The sequence below is a fragment of the Lynx canadensis genome, chromosome C1 (assembly GCF_007474595.2).
Source record: "Lynx canadensis isolate LIC74 chromosome C1, mLynCan4.pri.v2, whole genome shotgun sequence".
Taxonomy (NCBI): Eukaryota; Metazoa; Chordata; class Mammalia; order Carnivora; family Felidae; genus Lynx; species Lynx canadensis.
Genome location: NC_044310.1, coordinates 103,364,862 through 103,392,464, shown reverse-complemented (window position 1 = coordinate 103,392,464; position 27,603 = coordinate 103,364,862). Strand labels below are relative to the sequence as shown.

The window sequence follows — 27,603 nt, the reverse complement described above, 5'->3', positions numbered from 1 at the left end:
GAACAAGTGGAAGGTATAAGGGACCCTACAGAAACAGAAACAAAACTCTAAAATACTCAGAGTGAATCGCAGAAGTTACATGTTCATCATCAGGTTCTTTACCTTTCGAGATGTCCGATCTGCTCTTCTACATTGGGACACGGAAGAACTTTCCAAGAATGAGCTCTGCCTCCCAAACAGAAGGGAATTTTTAGGTCAAAGTGGAGTGACACCAGCTAGTCCCACATTGAGTCCTACAGGGACGAGAAGAATGGAGAAGTTCATACCCCAATTCACACCAACTGCAAAGAAAACCACCCATTCCCCAATGCTCTGTGGCCAACAGAGTATTTGGAAGGAGTAGTGAGAAAATAATTAGGTCAAAAATGGAGAATGAAGGCAAACCACTAAAACTCAAAATGCAAGGAGACGGAGCAGCACAGCCCAAATCCGCCCCCCTGAAGACGGGGCTGTTTCGCAAAGCAAAATCCACCAGACGTGAAAGCCTGATGCTAATCATCGTTTCTACTTTTCTCCACAAGCAAGAATAGTCACCAACAGGCTGCAAAACGAACTTTTACTTCATACCTTCTTTACGCTCTTGGATTTGGAGATGTCAAAAAAATACTGCAAAGCTTTAACTGCGAGTGGCCATAAGATCATTTAATTTTCAAAAATCAGCTGGTCTAGGGCAGGAGCCCTTAACCTGGGACCCGCTGCCTCACATGGGGTCTGTGGAGAAACTTGGTGGCAGCTGTGGACTTACTGGGGGGAAACGTCCATCTTCGTTTGTACTCACTCACCTCTTCAGCAGAAGTCAGCACTGCCTTCAATTGTGAAGGGAGGTAACGACCCATGATAGTATTAGCAACCCTGTGACTGTCACCAAGACAAACCACAGGACATTTTCATGTCACATTATACTTGCTGCAGACACTTCAACACAATATTTACTCATCGCCAGTTCAAAATTACAGTATGGTTAGACCTGCAGCTACATTTTGTTATTTAATGTGTTAGAAAGAAGCATATGTATTACTATATCATAACTGATCAACATTTTGATAACTGTTTCCATGTCATTTGTAAGTCCATGTGTTTCATTTTATGCATTTTAAAAACACAGTTCCCAAAAGAGGTCCTATATTTCATTAGCCTGCCAAAGGCGTATGTGGGGCATAGGAGGTTAGGAACAAATAAAGTTGCTCTGGGACAAATAAAGTTTCTATAGACTAACAGCGCAGTCAACCAAGGCAGACGGACAAGTGAGTTATTCCACCAACAATATTTCATAGTTGAAGAAAATTAAGGCACCATGAAGCCAAGTAACATGTCCAAGATCACACAAATTCAGGGCAGACATCAGTCTAGGTGAGCATTCACAGCATGTACATTCCTACTCTCCATGGGGACCTCTCCTTACACTCTCCGATTGTCATCACTCTAACTTCCTCGTAAATGGAGAAGAGGTATCACCTTTCAAAAAATCAGTAGGAAACCAAAACCCAGATGATAGAACAAGACAGATGCATAAGGTACTCCTTTTTGTTCCTTGATCAACTATGCTGCCATGATTGTTACAAAAGCTGAAAGTGGTCTGTTCCTGAGAGAGCAGTCTTTTAGAAGTGAGAAAAAAAGTTGGGCTACATCATCTCTCATTCTCAGAAGTGTTCAAAGCAGTTTACAGATAGGCATTCACTTGTTAAGCAATGCAATGTGTTATGAGTGGTCAGGGCAGTGGGATCCCCACTTCATCAATGGGAAAACTGGAGAATAAATATGAGAGATTGGTTCAAAGTCACAGAAGTCAATGGGAAGCCAGCTTCCTGATTCCAAGTTCATGGCTCTAACCACCATCCCAAGTCACCATGATCAAATAATTTAGTTGGTTATAATGCTTGTGAAACTTCTGTACGTTTTCCCCCCTATAAGCCAGAGAGCATTTTCTTTTGATTCACAGCAGCAGACACTTCTGAAGGCTATGGGGCAAATATCCCATAGAACAAATTCTAATGTGCATAAGTACTTTTTCACCTATGTTAGTCATCTAAAAATCGAGGTCAGGGATCCTGAGCTCAAAAGCCAAGTTACATACAACTTGCCTTCTAAGAAGAGACCAGTGTGGAATCGTTCCTTCACCTTTTAGTCAATGACCTCCTTACCAACCTACCATATCTTGTGGAACTATTATCATCTAACATTCAACACTGTTACTACAAAATAGCATTCTAATGGTTCAATCATAGATCCTAGGTCCCAAAACTGTGAGATGTCACCCCAGCCCCAACTTTGCCTTAGATTTTCTCTTTTTATTCAAACCACCTATTACTGGAATCCTCATTCTTCAAAGCATCCTTACATCAACTAACTTGTCCTTTCATGAACTCATCTCTGTCTTTAATAGCTTGGGTCTTTTTTCCATAGTTAGTAAGCATGTCTTTCTTACATTTGTACTTAGGACCAAAACGTTATTCACAGTAGCATTAATCTCTTGCTAAAATCCCGAACCACTAGTACCAAGACAAAAAACCAAAATCAACAGGGCAATCATGTTGCACAATCTCCATGAAGAGTCAAACTCACACATGACTGTTACCCGCCCATAACCTTTTGCCCCTCCCAGGCCCTACCTCTCAACTATTTTACTACTCATCCTTCCTATCTGCTACTTCGGACTCATCATTTTGTGCTCTGTGCACAAGAGTCCAAATCTCTGGTCTAAGAATCAACACTTAATTCTTGAATATTTCAAATGCTAGTTATCCACCACACATCACTGATCAAAATGTATCTCTTTATACAGCCACCAAATCACCAAATCACTGAAGTCACGGCCAGGGAGCAATCCATGTTTGCCTTAACCAAAGACTAACTTTGCACCAATTCCATCCCACCTTAGAGTCTCTCTCCACCAAGAGATACTTATGCCTATTTCTCTACCTTGTCCAGTAACTTTATTCGTCCCTAACTGGACTAGAATTTAGGCTCTAAGTCCTTCCTCTTTATCACAGACCAGGGGGCCCTTGGAGGACAGATTTGAGGCCTCCTCCTTCAGGCTTGGGAGCCACCAGGTAAGGCCCCCAGCGACAATATTACAGGCCTCTGGGCCCTTCCCTCTGAACATAATAACCAACCCTGCTGTTGTTCTCCTTAGGATATCTCCATTTCACCAGGCTCACCCAACACTAACCAGTGACATCTTAATAGTCTTTGCAACTTTCAAAGGTCAATGGCTAGGGCCCCACTTTGGAAATCACTGTTGTGTCCACGACCCCCACAATGACTCAGTGACCTAGACATCACCACCTCACCTACTGGAGCCCTTTACTACTCATACATGCTTCTTAGCTTTCACTTCCCCTCACCCTTCAACAAGTCACTGGCCTGCAAAGTCCCCTTTACCTCTCTATCCACCTCCGGGGTCTTACAGACCCCACCAAACTCAACCCGAATTCCCTTATTTAGCTCTCCATCTCCCCCCTCCAAAGCCCCTCCATCCCCGGACCTTGGGACCGTCCCATCTCCTCGTTCAGCCTCTCCAAGCACTGCTTGGGACACAACCTCTAAAAAATCGAGAGATGCCGCGGTCTCTTCCCACTGCTCAGTGAGCGGTGGGCAAAGGACGACCCCCCTCCTCCCCCACAGGTTTCTCCAGACTCAACTCACTAAATCCGCAACCTCGACCCCCGCCCCTTTTCTCCCCTCCCCCCCCAACCCCTACGGCTCTTCGCGGCTGTGGCCACCCCTGCCCCCAAACCGGCTCAAAACACGCGGACCCGGCCCCCCCACACCCCCGACTCCGGCCCTTCCCCTCCCCCTCCCCCCCGAGGTGCCACTTACCCCCGAGGCGGGAGTGGGGGAGGGGAGAGGAGGAGCGGAGTAGGGGAGGAGGTTTCGGTCCGGGGCGGCTCTCAGCCCCGGGGGGCCGGGGCCGGGGCCAGCGGCAGCGGCGGCGCAGCGTCTCCCCCCGGCGGCGGCAGCGGCGGCGGCGGCGCCGTCCCACTCCCGCAGGCACACATAGGCTCCATTGTCCGCCGGCGCCTCCCCCTTTCCGGCTCCCCCCTCCCGGTCCCGCCCCTTCCCCCTCCCCTCGGCCCTCCCCCAGCCGCACCGCGCCACGAAAGGTACCGCCGGCCCCGCCTCGGACGCGAGCGGAGAAGTGCCCCCTCCCCCGGCCCCGGCGTCCCGCCCGGCGGGGGACTGGGGACTGCCCCTCCCCGCCTCGGCGCTGGGCCCGCCGCCGGGAAGGGCCCGCCCCCCTCCAAGGGAATGTCACTTGTTCCCCCTCCCGGAACGCGCGCGATGGTACCAACCCGGCCGCTTCCTCCTCCCCTTCCCCGGCCTTCCCGGAGAGGCACCGCCTCCAGCGCCCCGCCCACCAAGTAGCCTCGCCTCCTCGACCCCGCCCCTCCCCGGAATATTTTACTATGGGACCGCCCACCGCCAGCACCACCTCCTGTTTTGCATGGGCACGCCCACGGGGTCCCCGCCCCGGTTCGTCACCCGGCCAGAGGTGACGCCTACTCCCCACCTTAAAGCGGCAGAGCCCTGTTTCTCAACTGAAAGCACCTCCCCAAGGGCCGGTGGGGTGGGAGGTGCGGCCGGGGAGGGTCTCTTCTTTCCCCGAGCCGTCCTCCGCGCGCACACACTCACCCGGACCTCCCCACAGCCTGCTGCAGCACCGGGGAGCAACCCCAGGGGACCAGTAAAGGCACGGAGGGGGGCAGGGCAGCGTGGAATTTGGCCATCTTTGACAGAAACGAATTGGAAGCTGCCAAAGGAAGGGGTCTTTCCCTCACTCTTCCCTGCTGCCCTGGTCCCGGCCTAGTCGTCAGTCTTCAAGGCGACCCCCTCACACCTCCAGGATGCCACTAGCGCAGGTCCCGCGTCTTCACCTCTCAATCTGTGCACTGCATTAGCGGTTGCCTGCTTTCTCCCCTCCCAGGGGAGCAGGCCCCTCTTGGGGTTGCACTCTCCCCCACCCTCTCCAAAGCCGACTCTCGCCCGGGTCCTGCAGACGCGATGGCTGGTGCCGGGTCTCTCCTTCCACGTCCGGTCCGGCCCAGCCCAGCCCAGCCCCGCTCGCGCGTCGCAACCTGGTGCCCTAGAGGACTTAATGCCCAGATCCTCGAATGGCTTCACAACTATCCCTCCCCTGATTTTTCGGGAGGCCTGTGCTTTGGAGGGCTCGAAGCCCAGGCATCCCGGCACTGTCCCCTGTGGAGTGGGAAGGTAACCCCTTAGATTGCACTTTTTCTCAGAAGGAAAAATGACGGCATCCTGGTGAGCGCATGTTGCTGAATAAAGCTCAGATTAAGGCTACTCCTGTTTTATCTTTGTGGCCCTCATTGCTGCCGTGACCAACTGTTATTACAGACACGTCTACTCCACAGTCCTCCCGGGAACACACTGTTGTTACATCTCTGTATTTGTGCTTTGTAGAATCTTGGTCTAAGATGTTTCTCTGCAACTTCGTGCACTGGCCCTACAGCCTTTCTGAATCAGTTAAGTGAAGACTGCCTATGTTACAATGTACTGCCTAGTCTCCCTGAAGAAAGAGGGGCAACATGGCCAAGAGAAATAGATAAATTTTCTTCTGTTTTTGCTTCTACCACCCATAGTTTTAACCAGGATGCTTAATTCTGTAGTCAGTTTCCCTGTCTACAAAGTAGGAAACCTACCCTGGGGCAATCTTTTAACTAATGGTGCTGGTTGTAAAGGAGAACCCTGAATGACGAAGCTTTGGAAACCACTTAGAAGTCTTGGGTGGCCATGTAAGTTTCTATTCCGTGTCTCCCCAGCCTAGATCCTTTGAAAACCTGTTTTTTCATAGCAAGATGTTTTCTCTTTGTCTTCCATTATGACTAAGGATGTAAATAAAGAAAAAAAAGACAATAGTATGTTTAAACAATACAAAGCTGGGGAGCCTGGGGGCTCAGTCGGTTAAGCGGCTGACTTTGGCTCAGGTCATGATATCGCGGTCTGTGAGTTCGAGCCCCGCGTCAGGCTCCGTGCTGACAGCTCAGAGCCTGGAGCCTGTTTCGGATTCTGTGTCTCCCCCTCTCTCTGACCCTCCCCCGTTCATGCTCTGTCTCTCTCTGTCTCAAAAATAAATAAACGTTAAAAAAATTAAAAAAAAAACAATACAAAGCTAAGATCAATTGAAGGATTCCAAATGAGAAACAATTAAAATGCTTTTCTGTCAAGTTTTGGAGGTAGGTGAGAACCTCTATAAAAAGAAGACAGGGGGGAAAAGTAAGGTATGCACTTGTGAAAAGACAGCTAAAACCAGGAATACACAAGAAACATTTGGGATTGCAAATGTAGGTGGAAAGAAGGGATTTACAGAAGGTACCTGTAAGAGAAAACCATTACTAAAATAAGCTCCTGGGTGGGGTGTTCCAGGCCTGATCATTTCTATTCAAAGTCAAGCTCACTATAACAATAATACATACAAAAAAGTCTTAACCGTTTCACTAGGCATTACGCCCTTAACTTTATGTGTCAAAATTCAAATTATTTACTGAACCAGAAGAAAAATGTAAATGAATACTAAATGTGCAACACTAGGGTAACGGAGCAATATATTAAGAATAACGTGTGCTAAAAGTCATGAAATCGAAAGGTTAGAGTCTCCATAGTAATGTTAAATTACCTGCATTGCACATGGGATTGAAGTGCATTTAAAAATATTATTTATTCTATCAAATAGTTTATTTTACTAGAATTTTTGTCTTCTGAATTTTCTAACTTCCATTCATTTCCATCTCACTTGAGAAATAATTCTATTTTCTGTATAGAGATCTAGCATGCTGTATGTACATAAATACTAATGGATGATGATGCAATCATTTTTAAAAGCATCCTATAAATAAAAGCTTCAAACTATTTCTGCTCCTCTCGAAATTCTAAGATAAATCATTTTTAATCCAAATGGTTAACAATGTTAAAAATTGAGGCTTTTGACACTGAAGAGACCTGGGTTTGTTGTTGTTGTTGTTGTTGTTGTTTCCTTTTTGAAATTTGCTTCTCATAATGATGATAAAGCACTGACTCTGATGTAAACATGGATGGTATAAATTTGGCCTGTTAGTTCTTCAACTATTCACAGTATCTTTTATTTAAGTTTGACTCCCGTCTTTTTTTTTTTTTTTTTACCTGTAAATTCCGCTTTCAAAATGTTTTTGTTCCCCCAGCTCTTGATAAACTTAGACTGAAATTTTAAGGTTGGAAAGAACCCCCTTCTGTTTTACAGAGGTGAATTCTAAGACACAGACGTTTAATGACTTGCCAAGATTCTACCCATTTTTAGGGAGTAGAATTGAAGTCCAACACTCTTCAGCACTGTTCTAACTGCCAAGCGTTGTTCATGCCTACTAATATTTATCATTGTAGAAGAGAACATGAAGTTCTACCTCGGGATGTTGAAAGTAAGACTCAGAAAGGCTGAGCCCACTCAGCCAGCTGGTGCTAGGGCTTTCAGAGGCCCTAACAAATTCTTGCCTTGGTCAAAGCCCTCAGTTTGTCTAGTTTCCTGCTGTTTATACTGTTTCTTACCGATTCACCTACTCCATTGTCCAAACCAAAACAGGCAAGGTTCAACCCCAAAGGAATACTACCAAGAGAGTCATTTGTGACTGAAAATGAAGGGTTAGGATGGAATGGTGTCTTAACCTTTGTAGTCTACTGCCCAATGCTGTAATAAAATACCCAGCAGGCAATTTCTTTGCTAGGGTGCCCATGAAGGAGAATCAAATCTCCCTAACCCAGCTTTGACCAGTCCATTTAAGTCAATGGGGAGTCTCAGAGCTTCATCCCTACTGGGAAAACTTAGGGCTAAGTGTCTCTTTTGTAAGGAAGAAATCAATATTCCCACCTCCTTCCTTCTGGCCACTCCACCTGGGGCCATTGGCACTTGAATGTGAGTGTGGGTCTTGTTCTTTGTCACCACAAACCTGCTGTCCACAATCTGGGAATTAGAGGCATCCTCTCTGTGAAAGCTCTGACAGATCTGCGATGTGACGCTCAGATTCTTTGAAAAATTACCATCGATGTTTCCCTTTTATTTTTCGTACTCAGACCTGTGTGGTTGTGTCTCCTAACCTCATGTCTGCCATCTAAAGGTCAAGCCTTGTGACTTTCAGCCTGCTATTTCCTTCCGGAGCCCCGAATGACTGATACATAAATGCTGATCCTCGGGGTGCCTGGGTGGCTCAATCGGTTAAGTGCCCAGTCTCTTGATTTAGGCTCAGGTCATGATCTCACTCAGGGATCCAGCCCTGAGTCAGGCCTGAGTCAGCCCTGCTGACAGTGTGGAGCCTGCGTGGGAATCTCTCTCTCTCTCCCTCTCTCTCTTCCCCACCCCTGCTTGTGCACTCTCTCTCTCTCTCTCCCTCTCTCTCTCTCAAAAATAAATAAATAAACATTTAAAAAATAAAATATAAATGCTGATCTTCTTCCCCAGTCTTTGGACCACAGTCCATCATAGCTTAACGAGAAACACGTGGGATATTCTAGGTGCTCCAATCATGTCTCCCCAAATCTATTCATCTTCATTCCAGTCCTTCACATCTGCCATTATAGACCCACAACGCTTTTCCTCTTTAATTGCCATTAATTTCCTGTTTCATTTTGTTCTTCACCTCTTTCCCAGCAATAATTCTAAGTATTTCTACTACTTCATTTCATTTTCTTCTCCCAGACATATCTCTAGAAATGCTGCCCTTCAGATATACCTATTTTATTTCTCCTGGGTTTCCACCTTCCGAGCTGGAGGCCTCCCACTTCCCACAATCACCTTCTCCCTGGCTTCTCTGGAACTGCAACTGGACCACAGCTCCATGGTTTGCATCCAGGTTGCTCTCATGTGCCACGATGCCTTTCTGCAGTGCCTGGCCACCCATTGTTCCAATAATGAAAATGCCTAATCTAAGATGTTTGTTTCCACTCCTGGGCTGCCAGACATTATTAGAAAAAAACCCACAAAACCGAGAAAGTGGGTCCCAGCCAACATTTAGGCGATAGAGCTTCAACTGAACTTTGTTACTATTTACTCGGCAATTCTTCTATGTATCGTCATCACCACCTATAACACTTCCTGCAACAATTATCCCAAATTTTATCCACTACTCCTCCTACATTGCAAGACCTACCTTGTCATCTCACCCCACCTCTAAAGGGGTTTTTTACTTGGTTATTTCTCTTCCATCTACTTCGCCTTTGCTTTAGTATCTCAGTAAAATCTTTCTTACTCCAACACTCTTCTTCCCCTTTCTTTTTATTCGCAATTTATCCAAAGGGTAACCTATATTCTCACCATCCATTTTCCTCCTCTGTAATTAACCCAAGCGTTCTACTAGAATTCTCTTCAACATGGCCAAACCTAATCGCCCAAAGCATCCAATGAATATCATTTCCTTTCTGAATCTCTTATAGTTTGAACCGCAAGATAGAATGTCATTCTGATTTTGTCTCCCCCACCACACCCCCAATTTTATTGAGATGTAATTGACATATAACATTGTATAAGTTTAAGGTATACAATAACATACTTTGATGTATGTATGTACTGTGAGATGGTTACCACACTATGAGTAGTTACCATCCATCACCTCACATAGTTATAATTTTTTTGTGTGTAATGAGAACTTTTAAGATCTATTCTCTCAGCAACTTCAAATATACAATACAGTATTGTTGACTATAGTCACTACATTCCCAGAACTGATTCATCTTACAACTGGAAGTTTGTACCTTTTGAACACCTTCACCCATTTCCCCCCCGACCACCTACTTCCTGCCTCTGGTAACCACCAATCTGTTCTGTTCTTGTAAGTTTGGGGTTTTTTTTTTTTTAGATTCTGCATATAAATGAGATCATACAGTATTTCTCTTTCTCTGATTTATTTTACTCAGCATAATGCCCTCAAGTTTCATACATGTTTTTGCAAATGGCAGGGTTCTTTCTTTTTTATGGCTGAATAATACACCACTGTACATATATAACACATTTTTTAATCCATTCATCCGTTGATGGACACTTAGATCATTTCCATGTCTTGGCTATTGTAATTAGTGGTGCAGCTGTCTCTTTAGACAGTGATTTCACTTCCTTCACATAGATACCTAGAGGTCTGTCTCCTTTATTGATTTAAATTCCTCTTTTTGTCTCCTAATTGTGAATGTTCCTTAAAGTCCTTGCTTCTTTAATCTTTCCCCTCTCCAAGTCTCCGTAAGATGCCCCTCTCACTCTTCTAACTACAGCCATTGCCCCTTTGCAGAGGACCAACACATCCTAGGGCCTTTGAGCTTAAATCCCGCATTTCTGTCTACTCAGCCTGCCTATCTACAATCAACCCAACATGTCAAAAAACAAACTCACCATCTTTCAAAATTAAGTCTCACCTCTGAATTTACTATCTTTAACTCATGCTCAAAACTTTGGCGTAACCCTGACTCAAAATCTCCATCCATCTATCTCTTCTCAGTCACCAGTGTCCACAAATTCCTCCTTAAATCAATTTCTTGTTTTCTGGTCCCAACTTGGGCCTGCTGTAATAGCCTCCAAATAGTCATTCCAGCCTCTAGCCTCTCCCCTTGTCAGTCAGTTCTCCACGCTCCTTCCAGATAGGTCTTCCTAAAAGACTTGTTTATATATATTACAGTTCATGCAGTGTCTATTCCTGTCTGATTACCTCAGCCCTACTGGTTCTTCTGGGCCCAACTAGGGCCCCTCTACCCTAAGATCTCAATGGTGTGGTGTGACAGGAACAATATTGCCTTTAGAGTCATCTGGACCTGGGTTTGATGGAATGTTGGACTACAGTTTACTAACCAAGTAACTTCAAAATGAAGAAAAAGAAATGTTCTTTTCTTTCTCATCCATTATAGAAGGAGGTGTTTATATCTCCAATTTTAGAACATAGCATGGATATGCAAACTTTTAACACCCTGTACTTTTTAAGGTAGTTCCTAGTCTTGCCCTATATCTGGAGAACAAAATCATATACCTTTCTGTGTTTTGCAATCATTTAGTCATTGCTATATATTTTTTTTTTATTTATTTATTTTTGGGACAGAGAGAGACAGAGCATGAACAGGGGAGGGGCAGAGAGAGAGGGAGACACAGAATCGGAAACAGGCTCCAGGCTCCGAGCCATCAGCCCAGAGCCCGACGCGGGGCTCGAACTCACGGACCGCGAGATCGTGACCTGGCTGATGTCGGACGCTTAACCGACTGCGCCACCCAGGCGCCCCTAGTCATTGCTATATTTACTGAGCAGCTACTAAGTGCTGGGCATCTTGGTGGGGTGGGGGCGCACAAATATGAATCAGGTATCAAATTTTGTCCTCAAAGTCTAATCAGACTTATACAGATGATTCATTCATTTAAAAAGGGGGGAGGGAAGGGTTCAGTAAGTGCCAGGTATTGTGCAACGCACCAAAGATTCAAGTAAGTATACGACAAGTCCCCTTATGTTGGGACCTGGGATCAATCTAGTTAAGAATACTGACAAGTGAACCTTTATAATCAAGTATAATAAATGCTAGGAAATGGATAAATAACAGGTGTCCGGGGCACACAGAAGAGAGGCATCTAATCCACACAAGAGAGTCACGGAATGCAACCAGACCTGAGCAGAATCTCAAAGAACGCGTAGGAGTCAGCCCAGCAAAGGACTCAGCAATGTGCAACGGCTCAGCTGTGTGACAGTGTATATAAATAACCACAATACAAGATAGAAAGTAATAAATAAGTGGCAGAGCAGAGGCAAAAAGTAAAATGGCAATCAGAGGAGATATATTATCCGGGGGCTGGGTGAGATGAGCAAAAAATGCATCATGGAAGTGGAGGCATTTGAGACTACCCAAAGGGGGCAGCAGGCAGGTTGATTCAGACCCTCAGTGGGGCTAAATCAATGTCTTCTCCACATTCTATGCAGCACCCTCGCACAATGGCACCACACCTTGTCTGCTGCCACGAGGATGACGATGATGATGATGGTGTCTAAGTCTTGCTCATAAAGTTGGCTCTTCTGATTTCCTAGAATGCTTGTAAGGGGAGACTGAAGATTCAGCAGAGCCATTTCTGGGTAGAGGGGCCCTCCATCAGACTGCCCGGCGTTGAATTCCACCATCAGAGAGTTGTGTGATCTTAGAAAAATTACTTAACCTCTCTAGGGTTTCGTCTTTTCTTTCATAAAGTGGAGCGATGCTAATATTTTCCTCCAGGGTAGCGTGAGGAATAAATGAGCGCCCACATGTAGACATGTAGGACTAGTACCTGGCACATAGTAAGTCCCCAGTAAATGTTGGTTATTACTACATTTCATCATCTCTGGATTATCCACAATGGGACTGGCTTTAGGGGGAGATTTTAGGAGCACTGAGAAGGTTACCTCCTCAATACCTCACTTATTCTCACATTTAAATCTCCCTCACTGGGATCTCTTCAACTCTCCTAACACACTCCTTTAAACTCTGCCATTAAAAATTCATACCTTTGGATTTAAGATGTCCCTTCCCCAAGCCCTTGGGAAGGGTAACACAAATTATTTTAATAATTTATCTGGCCAGACCTCTGTCCTCCTTAACTGTTAACTGTATGGAGGGAATGTTGTGGAGAAGAAAGGAAAAACTAATTCTGGAGTTTGGAGAACCTTCCCAAAAATTAAAGCCAGGAGATGCTCAGAGGGCTTTCTGAAGGCAGTAGGTCCTCTGGGATTAGGGGAAGGGTCGGATTGGACAGAGATGCCAAGATGTAACAGTGAAAACAAAAACAAGGTCATTTGTGTCAGTAAAAACAAGCTTTACTAACTTAACAGACAATGCTGACCTTGACTTGGGGACTCTCCACTTTCTCTACTCTGTGTTTCAGAATAAATAATTTCACTCAGGATCAAAGTTGAATCGTATTAATGAAGAACACTATCAAAAAAGGTGATCAAAAAAACCCTGGTTTTAAAATTTCATAATGACTTTTACATGTTTGCTTTCTTAGTTATTGTTTATCAATGAGAAGTTAAATTAACACTTATTATGCATTTTAGTGCCAAATTAAATCGAGTGAGAATTTCAGTAGAAGGTGAAGAAATAGTCCTTGTCATGAACCTTACAGTTCAGTTGGGAAAACACAAAAAGTTTAGTAACAATTAATTCCTAAATTGTGTTACAGACATGACAGACAGGAAACAAACTCGACTTTGGTGGGGGGCGGGGGCGGGGTGGAAAACAATAAGTAGAGTCTGGAGCAATCATCTGCAGCACCAGAAGTTGAACTAGGCCTAGTGACCCAGGAGGGAGAGCCAAGGAGCCAAGCAAGAGGCTGAAAGGAGAACAGTGTATGTGTGGACAGAAAACGATAATAGTAATGGTGATTACAAGCCAACACGACCGCTGCCTTTACTTAGTATTTGGTATATGCATGTGCCAGGCAATAGTCTAAGGACTATATTTATATCGTCTCTTATAATACACACAACGACCCCACAAAGTATGAACTATTGTTCCCATTTTACAGTTGAGGGGTCAGATACTTTGAGAGATAAGTCACTGTCCTAAAATCATGTAGTTTAAGTGGGAGCTGAGATTGAAACCCGAGTGGGAGCTGAGATTAAAACCCAAGTCATTCTGAGGTGAAAGCAGGTGTTGGGTGCAGGGACAAATGCAATTGAATAAATAGGGTAGGAGTTCATTATACAGAACACAATAGTGAAGCATGCACGAATGATAACACCGTTAAAAAAACGAAAAAGCCACCCTTTACCAAACGCTGCTTACGGAATAGGCACCTTCCTTACAGCATCATCCAGAATGGGATTTATAGTTACACCCATTTTACAGATGAGAAAATCAAAATGGTAAGGTTGAATGACTTGGCCAAGCCTCGCGGCTGTTACATAGCACACAGTTCAGATTCGAACACGAGGCCAGCAGCAAAGCCTGTGTTCCCGCTGCTTTTCCTGCCTGCCTCCCTCCTTGAGCACGGGAAAAACTGGGTAAAAATAACACTACTGCAATTTGCATGGCATTCTTCAAAGCCTTTTCATACTCGCAGCCACACCTGATCCTTATGATAGCCATGTGCTAGGTTTGGAAGAAACCTGCATCATAATGAATAATAATAATAATAGTCATAACAATAATTAAAATAATAATATTACGGGGCACCTGAGTGGCTCAGTCAGTTAAGCGTCTGACTTCAGCTCAGGTCATAATCTCATGGTTCATGAGCTCGAGCCCCGAGTCTGGCTCTGTACTGACAACTCAGAGCCTGGAACCTACTTCAGATTCTGTGTCTCCCTCTCTCTCTGCCCTCCCCTGCTCACACTCTGTCTCTTTCTCTCTCAAAGATAAGTAAACATTAAAAAAAATTAAAGTAATAATATTAGGCAGCACTGAGTGTTCCCCATACCACCGGCACTGTGCGGAGGGCTTTACTTGGATTGTATGGTTGGCTTACGGCAACCCTATAAGATAGGCTCTATTATCAATTTTACCTCGCACACGAAGAAACCATGGCTCATAGAGGTTAAATAACTTCATGAAGGAGGCTGGGCTCAGATAAGTTGCAGAACTCATACAAGGTCATGTGACAGTTAAGTGTGATTCCTGGAGGAGGGCACAGCTCCCCTGGTTCCACATCCACGCACACCCTTTGTATGTTACTCTTCTAACAATCTGCAGCTCCAGGAAGGAAGGTAGACCCACAGCGGGCCAGGAGAGCAGATGGAAGGCTGCAGAAATTTCGGTGTGAGGTGATGCAGACCCAGAGAGGGTAACATAAAGGTGAATGAAAAGGCGCCACCTGAGGAAGGCTAGAGGAGCTCATTGCTGAAGCGTGTGAACGTAAGAGGAAGGAAAAGAGTTCCAGTTTGGTTTCTAGCCTAAAATGGGGAGGGAAGTGGCGGGGTTGGTGGGGGTGGGGGGAGCACTGTGGTCAGAAAGGGGGGGCACGTAGTTCAAAACCGACGCTGGTCCACAGTGAGACGTACTACATGTCACCCAGGGGCAGCCATGAGAGAAAAGACAGGCGACATCAAGTGTTGCGAGAACGGCGGGGGGCACCGTAACCCCGGCACGTTGCTGGGGGAAACGGAAAATGGTGCCGCCACCTTCAAAAACAGTTTGGTAGTTCCCTAAAAAGTTAAACGTAAGTTGACCATATGACCCAGCAGCCATTCCACCTCTAGGTGTCTAGCTAAGGGAAAGAAAAACAGGTCCACACAGACTTGTGTGTGAATGTTCTATAGCAGCATTATTCTAACAGCCAAAACGCGGAAATAATCCAAATGTCTATCAACCGATGCGCGGATAAATAAAATGTGGTGCGTTCCTCAGCAATAAAAAGGAATGGGGTACTGACACACACTATAACGTGGCTGTACCTCAAAATCGCTACACAAAGGGAAAGAAGCCGGGCGCACAAGGACTGTAGCCTGCATCATCCCCTCTATACGCAATGTCCTGGAAAAGGCAAATCTATAGAGACAGAAAGCAGATTAGTGGCAAGGAAAAGGCACACAAGAGGAAAGAAAGGTGTCGCGGACAAAACCTTTGGTGTCACTACCATTCGGGGCAGGGATGATGCTTTGCCTTGGTTGATAGGGTGCTCACTCTGGTAGCCACGTGTCCCACTAATATTAAAATTTGCTTATATTCCCTAAGCTCACACCCCCCCCCCACCCCGGAGAACAGAGGTCTGTGCCCCAAGTCACGGCAAACGGCAGGGTCGGTCTGTGTGGGGGAAAATTGCCTCTACGTGACTAAAACACACAAGGAGAGTGGGAATGGACTGAACGTGTTCCCTGCATTTGGCTGCTAAAAAGAGAGCTGCACAAACACTTTCACCCAAATTAGAAATAACATCAGCATTAGGGAGTGCGGTGTTTCAAGAGCAATGATATTTCACTTAGTCACTAACCAACACCCGGGGTGGATATCATGCTGGACCACCCCCCGGGAATCAGGCTCTTTGGCCTCCATGTGGACTTCTGACTTCAGAAGGAGCCAGCAGTGATTTTCGGGGAAACTGCAACTGCTTTCCCCAGGATGCAGCGACCCCAGGGCTCCTGGCTGGCTGGCTCAGCCGGTTGAGTGAGTGCCCCTCCGGGCTCTTGATTTCAGCCCAGGTCATAATCCCAGGGTCCTGGGATAGAATCCCGTGTGGGGCTCCATGCTGAGCATGGAGCCTGCTTGGGATTCTCTCTCTCTCTCTCTCTCTCTCTCTCTCTCTCTCTCTCTCTTTGCTCCTCTCATAAATAAATAAATAAATATATACATACTTACATACATACAATGACCTTCTTCCTCTGGCCCCCACCCCAAGCCTAGGACTTTGGGAAGGGATCCTCCCAGGCTAGGGACTAAAAGATCCCCTCCCTCCCCCAAAGCCTGACAATCCTTTTATGTTTCTCCTTTCACGTCTCCAGTGAAAATGAAACAAATTTAGACTACTGCCCTTGGTTGTGTAAAACAGGGGGAAAAAGAAAAGAAATCTAGGATCTCCAGATAGAGGCTGTGGAGTATAGACAAGGAAGCCCAGGGCCAGCCAACTGACCCTGGCTTCAGGACCACCCACCACCAACATCACATGGTGGGGGAGGCGGGTTGTGCAGCTAAGCAGGGTCTCTTAATCCCAGGTTTACCTGGAGACTAAGGCTGGATTTTGGATGGAGGAAAAAAAATATACGTTTACTTCCACTAACTTCTAACTGGAACTTATCATTTCCTTCAAACAGGAACACAGGCAATAGATCAAGGCCGTATGAACCACCCATGACTTTTTCACCAATAGAATCACAGGGATTTTTGTATCACCTTTCAGTTGTGGCAGACATCCCAAATATCGCTTAAACTCATCACCGATGACACAATTACAGTAGTTACTAAATTTGCCAGTAGACCTTTTTATTAATGTTCTAATAAAGAAGCACATATATTAGTGTATGGCGGATTTGATGCTTTTGGCATTTTGATCATGTTTCATTGTAACGATTTTTGCAACGCTGTGCATTTCATTCTGTTTAGAATTATAATTCCAACCATAGGTTTCACCAGACTGCCCAAAGTGCATCCATGTCCCAAAAGAGTTGGAGGACTCCAGGGCTGGAAAACTTTACCCGAGTCCCTCTCCAGCACCACCAAAAATGAGCCTTCCTACAATGCAGGCAATCCCACCATTAGAGAACATTTCCTTCGGGTTTTTAAGATTCCCATTAAAATGCAAATGCCCCCAAAGGAGAAGAACTTCTCCGCGTGTTATTTGTTAACCCCTTAAATAGGGTTGTTTACCAGCTAGCTGAGCACAACACCCTACAATTCAATTAAACAAACATTTATTGAGCTCCTGCCACGGGTAAGGAACCGGGCTTGGGGATAGAGAGGGAAATCCTCTAAGGTTTCTCTTCTCAAGAGTGCTTGCAATCTAGTGGGGGGAATAAAACAAAGCACAGAAAGGGCAGGAGGTGACAAATGGCAGGGGAGAAGGGCAGGGAGCAGAGCTCGTTCTGGGACGGAATGGCTCGGAGCAAACAGATTCCTTCAGGCACGCATTTCAGGACTGACAGAGTATGGACCTCAGAGTACAACCTTGGCCAAGTTCACTGCCCAGGGTGGCGTTAACCAGGTTAAGCAAAGCAGGAAGAAAGCCAGGGCAGTTGAGTTCTCAGTTGGGGCCTGCAAAGCACAGAGGAGGGAGTGACTTAGGGCCGGTGGGGGCAGGGGAGAGTCTAGAAAGACTGTTGGTTGTGATGAATGTGGCATGGAGGAAATGACACATGAGCTGAGCCTAGTAGGGTAAGTTTTTTAAAAAGAGAGGGGGATGGGGGAGGGGAGGGGGGAGGGGCACCGCATTCCTGGCAGAGGTATGCGTCCTGGGCCTGTTCTGGGGATGCCTGTAAAGTGAGAGTTTAGGGACAGCGAAGGGGCCAGGCAGGAAAGATGGGGACTAGAATGGTAAGACCAAGCTGTGCTATGAAAGGATCTTAAGTTGAATGCGGAGGAACTCGCACCCCATCCCTCTGGAACAATCAGAAAAGTCTTCATGAAGCAGCGCCTTCATAGTTGAGCTGGGCCATTAAAGCACTGGAAAAATTTCAACAGGTGGGGATGGGGCGGCCGGGGAGGGCTTCAGACTAAAGGAACAGCAGAGCCAGCAGGGGCCGAAAGCCCAAGGCTTGGTGGGAACCACGCCGCGGTGAGGTGAGCGGCTCAGGGTGCGGCTCAGGGTGCGGGGCCAGCGGCGCACCCCCGGGGCGGGGGGGGGGGGGGGGCAGGATACCTGGCTGCAGGCGGCGGGCAGGGCAGCGTGGCCACCGCACACGTTCCTCGCCTCGCCCCAGAGCCATCCCACCAGATCAGACCCTCTCTGGCTGGAGCCTGTTTACCAAACGCCATAGGTGATCTTGATGCGCCTGTTTACCAAACGCCATAGGTGATTTTGATGCGCAGGATCAAAGGTGATCTTCAGGATCTGGGTAGGAGAAATGGCTCCTTAGGAAGGTGGGGTCTTGAGTGCTGGCTAGGAGTGTGCACTTGGGTTAGAAGGCCACCCTGAGCTGAGAATGGACCCCGAGGGAGCACAGTGTTTGTGGAGCGGAGGTTGCTTAAGAGAGTGTGACGGGACTGAAGAGTTTAGGATGGGAAGTGTGGGGACCCAGGAAAGGGCTATTACAGGGGTCCAGGCAGTGGCAGTGGGAAGGGACGAATGTGAAGATGTTTGGTGACAGAATCTACATGGCACACCGGACAACTAAAGTGGATGGAGGGGCTGAGTCACAGATGACTCCAGGGACTGGAGCTGGGCGGTGAGGAAAACAGCAGGACCTTTACAAGAAAAGCCGAGGGGTAAGTCGCCCTTGTGAGGAAGCCTGTGTGTTTAGATGCCAAGCGCTGGCAGAGTCAGAGGCCAAGAACCGTGTAGATTTTTATTTTGAGGGAGGGCACTCGGTGCTCAATGGGATATGGGAGGGGACCCAGGTGGCCCACCAGGACTGGGAGGGGGCGGAGCAAGGCCTGCCTGCCTTTATCACCATTTTGTTGAGGGCCCAGTCCCCCAACGGGGTGACAGGAGCCCTGAGCTGTAAACCCAGGCCAGCCCCTTCTCTTCTCAGGAGCTCTTGTTTCCTCTTTGGAAAAGCAGGTGATAATAAAACTTATCACCCACTCATCTCCTGGGAGTGCTGGAGAGCAACCAATATACATACATAAATAAGTTTAAGGCACTCTTCGAGAACAAAGTGTGCTAGAAATGCTAAACAATAATAAATTCAGCCACCTCCTCCACCATGATAGTAAACAAGGTGTCTTCTTTCAAAAACAGATGCGGTTATCCAGATACTAACTTTGAGGCTGTCTGTGGCTTCTAACAAGAAGTACGGAAATCTAAACTCTTGATTTTCAAGAATTCCCTCATTGGAGAATCTGAGTGACCCTAATACCTGCATCAAACGGAGGTCTGGACCAGACTGCAGTGAATCAACATGAAAATAATTTTATCAGCCCACCTCCCATCCTTTGTATCCATGTGTGACTAATATCAGCATCCAAACGGCAGGCAGTCCCCACCCCCACCCCCAACTGCACTCTGTCACACCCCTGAGGTCCCTCTCTTGGCAGAATGGTGCCATATAAAATATTCACATCCTAGGTGGGATGTGTGCAATCTACAAGGGAAAGGAGGCTGTCAGAAAAAGTAAAAGAAAAAAAAAATAGCACTCCTAAAATGACAAAGGTTGCAAATCCATTTTAAAGGAACACATCTCTAATGGTTTGTTCTGTGCATAAGCACATCTCTTAATAAATCCCACACCAATCTCTGCCCCCCTAAAGAGCAGACCTGATAGGTAATAACTCCCCTCCTCTGTGGTAAAATCCAATTTTCACACCTGGTAAATGAAATAACTCCACTGTGAACCAAGGTCGGGTTGGGGTGAGCCGTTAACAGAAGGTTAGGGGCTGTGCATCATGTAACAGCTCTTCTGGGAACCCTTTTCAGAGATTTGCTCTTTTTATACCAGTTGATACTATTCAGCCAGAAAACCTTCAACCTCCTAGGTTACAAAAGCTGAAGGCTTTGTCACCTGGAGTGGTTATGAACGAGCACTACGGTTCATGGGTCACATATGTGTGAGGCCTGGCTCTGGCCTTTACCTCTTGTTGGTAGGAAGTTTCCTTACGATTTGTGTACTTGTAGGAGATAAGCTTATACTGCATGCCTGACAAATTGACCATGAGAAGGGGCGATGCTACTGAAATTTACCACCGTAAAGGAGTAAGACACCGGAGGGGGAAAAAAAATAGAATGGCAAAATCCACTAGGATCTGTGTACTGTACAGACCTAATCAGGAACAACAAAGTGGACGTCTGTAGGGAATCAACAACAAAACACACACGTACACACACACAAACAGAATACCAAAAGACATACACATTAGGGCGCCTGAGTGGCTCGAGTCAGTTAAGCTTCGGACTCTAGGTTTCCTTCAGGTCGTGATCTCACAGTTTTGTGAGTTTGAGCCCCGCGTCGAATTGCCAGCAATTTGGAAAAAATTTAAGATCCTCGTCTCACATCGTATAATAAGAAATTCCAGAGGGATTAAAGAGATAAATATAAAAACGAATCAGTTAAAAAAAAAACTGGAAGAAAATGTAGATGAATACTTATCTGACCTTGGGGACAGGGAAGGATATTCTCAGAATAAAATCAAAGGAAAAATAAGTAAATAATTCAATAGATTTGACTGCACAAAAATGTAAAATTCTGTCTGTAAAAAAATTCATAAAACTGGAAGACCAACAACCTAATAGAAACAAAGTATTTCCAACAAATAGGATTTAAACAAATATGACTGAAAAAGAAATTAACCTTATTAGTATATAAAGAGCTCATACAAAGCAATATGAAAAACATAAACACCTGAATTAAAATTTGACATTTCAATTTTTAACGTTTCAAAATTTACCATTTAACACCCACAGAAAACCAATAGAAAGAAATCACTTGAAGTCGCGAACACATCATTCTAACTAATGACTGAAGAAGTAGGAAGTCAGTTGTATTTTCTATGATGGCCCAGCACACGGTAAACACTTCATAATTATTTGTTGACTTGTTCAGATTAACAATAAGTAAGAAAATCCCACTGGCAATTTGTAGGATCACATACTAATGCAGGGGTCAGCAAACTGTTTCCACAAACTATTTCCGTAAAGGGCAGACGGTAAATATTTTGGGCTTTGTGGGCCATATAGTCCCCGTTGCAACTATTCAGCTCTGCCACTGTAGGGCGAAAGCAGCCACAGACGAGACGTCAATGAAAGAATATGACCATGTCCCCAACATGCATTCTTTGTGCAAACTTAAATGTGAATTCCATATAATTTTAACTTGTCATAAAATATTCTTCTTCTTTTGATTTTTCTTCCCCAACCATTGAAATGTGTAAAAACCATTGTTAGCTCATGGGTGGTACAAAAACAGGTCACAGGACAAATGTGGCCCATGGTTCACAGACTGACCTGTCCTAGAGCAACATTTTTGGAAATCAATTTAACACTATATATCAAGAGACTTTGACAAGGCTTTGACTGTACACAGGTTGGTCAGTATTAAAGTAATCAGGTACAAATACTTTTTTAAATAAAAAATTAAAAGTATATACTCTATTCCCTGATTTCCCAATAATTCCCTTTCTAGGAATTATTTATAAGGAAAAAGAAAGTGTGGACACTCAAATTTTTACAAAGAAGCATCTAAACATCAGCTGAATAGGGATGGTTAGGTGTTCCCTGGTACATTCATACAGTGAAATATTATACAGCCATAAATCTTCAAAAAAATGTATGACATGAGAAGAATGCTCATGATATAAAGCTATGTGGGGGCGCCTGGGTGGCTCAGTCGGTTAAGCGGCGGACTTCGGCTCAGGTCACGATCTCACGGTCCGTGAGTTCAAGCCCCGCGTCGGGCTCTGTGCTGACCACTCAGAGCCTGGAGCCTGTTTCAGAGTCTGTGTCTCCCTCTCTCTCTGACCCTCCCCCATTCATGCTCTGTCTCTCTCTGTCTCAAAAATAAATAAACGTTAAAAAAAAAATTTAAAAAAAAGCTATGTGGAAAAAGCAGAATACAAAATGTATACATCCTAATTTTTCAAAACATACGTAATACAATTTACAGAGATAGAAACATGTATATGCATAGAAGAATGAAGGAAATGAATTAAAATGTGAATAGCATTCTAAAAGCTGGGTTCGTGGGTCATTACGTTTTTCTTTCTTGTTTTGTCCTAATTCTCTACGATGAATCATTATTAATTTTGTAATTAAAACAATACACTGGGGTGCCTGGCTGGCTCAGTCGGTGGATGGAGTGTGTGCCTCTTGATCTCAGGGTTGTGAGTTCGAGCCCTGTGTTGGGTGTAGTGATTGCTTAAAAATAAAACCTTTAGAAAAAGAAAGTTCACCAATATTACATTTAAAATAGAATAAACTGGGCAGCAGGGGGGAAGTCCAGAATCTCAAGTTCACATAGAATATTCAGAGAAGAAAAAAAGAAAAGCCTTTCAAATGCCACCTAAATGTAAAATCTTGACAAAATCTGCAATGAAAACCAGATCCAGGCAACTGAAAGTTGCCAGGGTCTAAAATTCATGCAAAATCACCACAGGAGGGGAAAAAAGTTCTGATCAAAAGCAGCTGAGACCCGGAATCTACAACTGCCCCTGCACTGAACACATCCAGAAAAGAAGAGATGAAAAGGCTGCCTTGGGTCCTTGTGCTCCGTGGGGCTGGTAGGGGGGACACAGATGGCTTCTTGTTCCTACCCCTGGACACCCCCCCCCCCCCCCGCCACACACACACAACCACAAAACAGCCCTTGCCTCAAGCTTTGGGAGGACAGAATTCTACAACCAAGGCTTGCTTCTTTTGTTTTAGCGTGGAAGAGGTATGGCTTCTCTCTTCCAAGTGTTACACCTAGATGCATCTTTTTGCTAGAGAGAGGAGTTAGGGCAGTCTTTAAACGAGAGGGAAAGTTCCCCCAAGCACACTTTAGCAGTTTCACAGTTTGGTCTAGAACCTGACCCATACACAATTAGCATGTGTCTATCTTCTCGGGAGTTTACTGCCAGTCAATATACTACACCTTTATATTGGTTGCTTCAGTTAATTCCAATAAGAAGCCAACGAGGGGAACTTTTCCCAATGTTAAGCAAGTGTCACAGCAGTCAAGACATACCAGATAAGACCTGGAGGGATCCAAGTGTTTGCTCAGGCCCATCTAGGTAATAAGAGGCAGAGCCAGCTTTCAAATCTTTTTTTTTTTTTAAGTTTATTTATGTATCTTGAGAGAGAAAGCACGAGCAAGGGAGGAGCAGAGAGAGAGGGAGAGAGAAAGAATCCCAAACAGGGCTCCATGCTGTCAGCGCAGAGCCCGACTTGGGGCTCGAACCCACGAACCGTGAGATCGTGACCTGAGCTGAAGTCAGACACTTAACCAACTGAGCCACACAGGCGCCCCTCAAATCTTACTTCTAAGTTTTCGGCATCAGTGGCTGAAATACTTCTACTACCAGACTGTAAGGAGAGGCGGGGAGGGCACAAGTATTACCATCAAACACACAGAGTGCAAGGTTCAAGATCATAGCACGAGTTGATTTCTCTTGGCTTCCGTTTTCTCACCTATAAAAATGGGAATAATAAAACCTATTTCTCAGACTTTTTGCAAGTTCAAAAATAATATAACGAAAATACCTAGTACATAGTAAGTCCTCAATAAATGGTTGCTATTAAGAGAACACAACTACATATATATACTACATATATATACATACTACACATATATATATGCTACATATATATACTACATATATATGCTACATATATATACTACATATATATATGCTATATATATATACACTATATATATATGCTACATATATATATATATATATGCTACATATATATATGTATACACACGCACACACATACATATCTGTATATCTGTATTTTATTTTTTATTTTTTTGCTAAGTCAAAGCTTAGTCAGAAGGTCTCTTCCAGGAAAACAAAAGAGAATTAAAGTCAGGAAATTCCTTAGGTAACTTGGGAAAAGGCTTTTTCTTCCCTTCATTTCCCAGAGATCCTTAATTCTTTGCTTTTCTATTTAAGATAAGGGAAGCATGTTTGGGACACAAGGTTTGGAAATGGGGGTAATTTATAGCATGTTTATACTTTAAAAATCAAGCGTAAACTCTCTAAGACCACAAACCACTATGCAGGGTGCTTTTCTGGAAGAGCAGGAGCAATAAACGTATTCCTGTAGGAAGACTCCGTCTCACAGAGCCCATGAGATGAGCCGAAGGAGAATCTTCTACCCACAAAGAGGAAGGTGGTAACGTCCTTCACTTCCTTTGTGGTTTTAACCTAAACCACAAACTCCTCCTTCTTAGCTATAAGTCGTTTCTTTACATCCATTCAGATGTACATTAGCATTCTTCCACCTAATATGTCACTCCCTTCCCTGCCATATGGATAAAGATCATATGCTTCTCTTCCTCCGAAGAAAGTGTCTCCAGCACACAGGAATGGTTTTGAGCTGCTCTCACAACCCATGCATTCTATAGCTGCCTGCATGGGAGTCTGTTCCCAGGGACCCCTGGAAGATTCCAGAGTTCTTCCGATGCCCAGGCCTGTGGCTTGGAGGCAGAGAGGATGAATAAATGTACTGTGCCTCACTTAGGCAAAAGAGGAAAAGCTTTCTGTTCTGAAATGAATGAGAACATCAGAGTTTCCAGTTGGAGACAAATGGAGGAAATACAATGTCCTTGTTTTGGTTTAGGTTTTTTGGTTTTTCGTTTTTGTTGGGTTTTTTGTTTTTGTTTTTGTTTTGTTTTGTTTTGGTGTGTGTGTTTTTTTGTTTTGTTTTGTTTTGTTTTTAGAGGAGAAAGAAGAATGAATGAAAGGGGGAAATAAATGCAATGCTCAAGCCAAGGAAAGGAAAATCAGAAAACACCCCCAAAGTGGTAGGTTCAGGAAGGTGGGCAGACAGCTGTCTCCTCACTGCTGCTGTGGTTCCCGAGTTAATATTTGCCAGACTTAGCATTCCTATGAGTGCCGTTGGGATAATGGGCCCCACTCAAGCATCACGTCAGTTCTCCATCTCAGCCGAGGGACAGGATTTCAACCATATCACACACAGCTCTCATTACTTGGAAGGAAATGATCTTACTGAGGAAAGCAGCGCAAACCATAAACACATTTACTTAAAAAGGCAAAGCTGTTAGGTGTACCCCTCAACTTCATGACTAACATGTTGTGCTGGTCTTCGCGGCTCGTGTCCGAGTCCAGAATAGCATTTCCTAGAGTGGATCCAAGAGCCACTTTAGGTCATGGGCTATGTTATGAGAAGAGCACTCTTGGGCTTAGCTTTCTTTCCTGAAGGGGTAAAATAACCACCATTTTCTATGGAAGAATTTACTAAGTACCATCTATGTCAAGCCTGTTATCTATTCCAAATTGTAGAAAAAAGAAATTTCTTGGCCCTTGAGAAGTTTATAATCTCTTTAGGGAACCAGTGGGCCAAAAATCGGGATTCTAAGGCTAGAACCATTAGATCCAGCCACACGGTTGCTCTCCCTCCATCTTTTAGGTTAAATAGCAACAATAACAATTGAGACCTGGGGAGGCTGAGTGACCATCCTTGATCACTCAATTAGAAAATTTGCAGAGACAGAACCCAAGTTTTCGAATGCCAAGACTGAGGACCTTTCTCTCATACTTTACTTATACTTCAGAAGGAATAGCTAGAACCCAGAACTGCACAAGTTAATATGATGCAAGCCACATGTACAGAAGTAGTATGGCATGCAAATAAAGGGAATGCAAAGTCTGAATTGAGTTAGTCCAGAAAGGTTTCTTTGGAGGAAGTTCTGAAGGATGTGATGGGTAGCAATTGTCAGAAACTCAGTTCCATCAACAACCCTTTCTGAAAGCCCAATATGTACGAGGCACTTGACATAGAGAGGAGGAAGCCCAATAAGATGAATATCGCATGGTCCCTGCTCTAAAAGACAAGAGTACTACTAAGTTTATTAATGGTAGAAGGGGAGTAACTGAAGTCACACAGTTATCAGCCAGCAGGAGGAGAAAGGCAGATTCTTGGAAATATTGTAAAGGCAAAGAAAAACTGGCCAGGAACCAGGGTGGGATATACTTTGAGTGGGAGAATTCAAAATGCATTGAGGTGTCACAGAGGAGGAAGGTTTTCTAGATTTAAGCTGGGTAAAAGGGAAACAATCAATTAACTTCCAAAATATCTGGAGTTTGTCCTTATAGACATAATGACTTACATAGCTAGATTCATTCAGAACTTGATATCATGAAAACATTAAACACACACACACACACACACACACACGCACACAACCTTGGAAGCACTGCTCAAGCTCATACTGGTTGAATCTCAAAGACAAAATGTACCTTAGACACTGATCCAACATCTCATTACAAATGAAAAGATCAAGGTCCAGAGAAACAAAGCAAAAACTTATTTTTCCACCAAGGAAAGCAAAAAGGGTCGGCCCCCAAACTAGAGCCACTTGGTTCCAGTTCCAGTGGCTATATTGTCTAAGCCAAAAATTGGGACACAAAATACAAGTGCATTTATAAGCATAATGGAGCAGAATATTTAAAATAAAGGCAAAAGGTTACAGTGGTCCTGGGTGATGTTTCCAGAACATTCTATCGCATTGGTCTTTTTGTTTGCCAAAGGCACATTCAGAAGAAAACAGTCTACTCAGAGTCAAGAGAGATTTCCACAGCCGTAAAAGAAGCATCAGAGTCTATCTCCATCCAAGGTGAGCCCTTCGTGAAAAAGAAAAACCACAGGGACTCTAGGCAAGTCTTTGATAAACAAAATGAGATGATAAATAATCAGTTCCCAGGGCACCAGGTTTTCTACAAAGCCTGTATGCGTAGGGCTCAATGAATTCTAAATATAAACTATAACAAGCTGATGACGACCTTGCCTAGTGTACTCCTTGGGTATCATAAGATACTCGGACCGTAACAATTTTAACCTGGTTTACCTGTTACTTGTATAAATGCAAATCCAATTATTTTCATATCATGGTTAGATCATTCCTAGTTATTTATAAGCCAAAAAAAAAAAAAAAGCCCCAAATATTAGTGCAATACTACAGGAAGCTTAGTGAATTATTCTTGCACTAAAATAGTCATCCAAGATAATAAACCAAGCCCTGTCCACACAAAATAATGTAATGATGATGTCCTTTATATAAAAGAGACTTTTCTCTCTTGGTGGGACTAGATTTGCATGAATTCATCCTCACTTTCTCACCTAACTCCTTTAGTGACAGAGACCAGCAGCAAGTTAAGTTGCTAACAGAGACCGGAACCCATCACCTCCGCCTCATTATGCCGGTACTCAATGAACAGCCCTGTAGAAACATCATCCTAAGAGTCAGTCAGAACAGAAAAACCCAGGAAGATTCAGGACTCACACGTGATGGTGTTATTATTGTCATAAGTCAAGAAGCATTTCTCATTCATTAGCCCCAGTACCATTAGTGCCATTCAAATTTCAATACATCGCCACGATGTTTA

General features: G+C 44.5%; 1 protein-coding gene across 6 annotated transcripts in view; it reads right to left on the bottom strand.

Annotated features, from left to right (window-relative positions):
- Positions 1–27,603, bottom strand: part of BCL9 (BCL9 transcription coactivator) — an 84,800-nt gene that overhangs the window by 20,938 nt on the left and 36,259 nt on the right. For 3 of the 6 annotated variants that reach the window (XM_030324458.1, XM_030324459.1, XM_030324460.1), the window contains exon 1: positions 103–3,622. The gene's annotated coding sequence lies outside the window, so the exon portion shown is untranslated. Of the gene's footprint in view, positions 1–102; positions 3,624–3,819; positions 3,923–27,603 lie in introns of those variants that run through there. The other 3 variants (XM_030324456.1, XM_030324457.1, XM_030324455.1) reach the window with 3 other exon arrangements.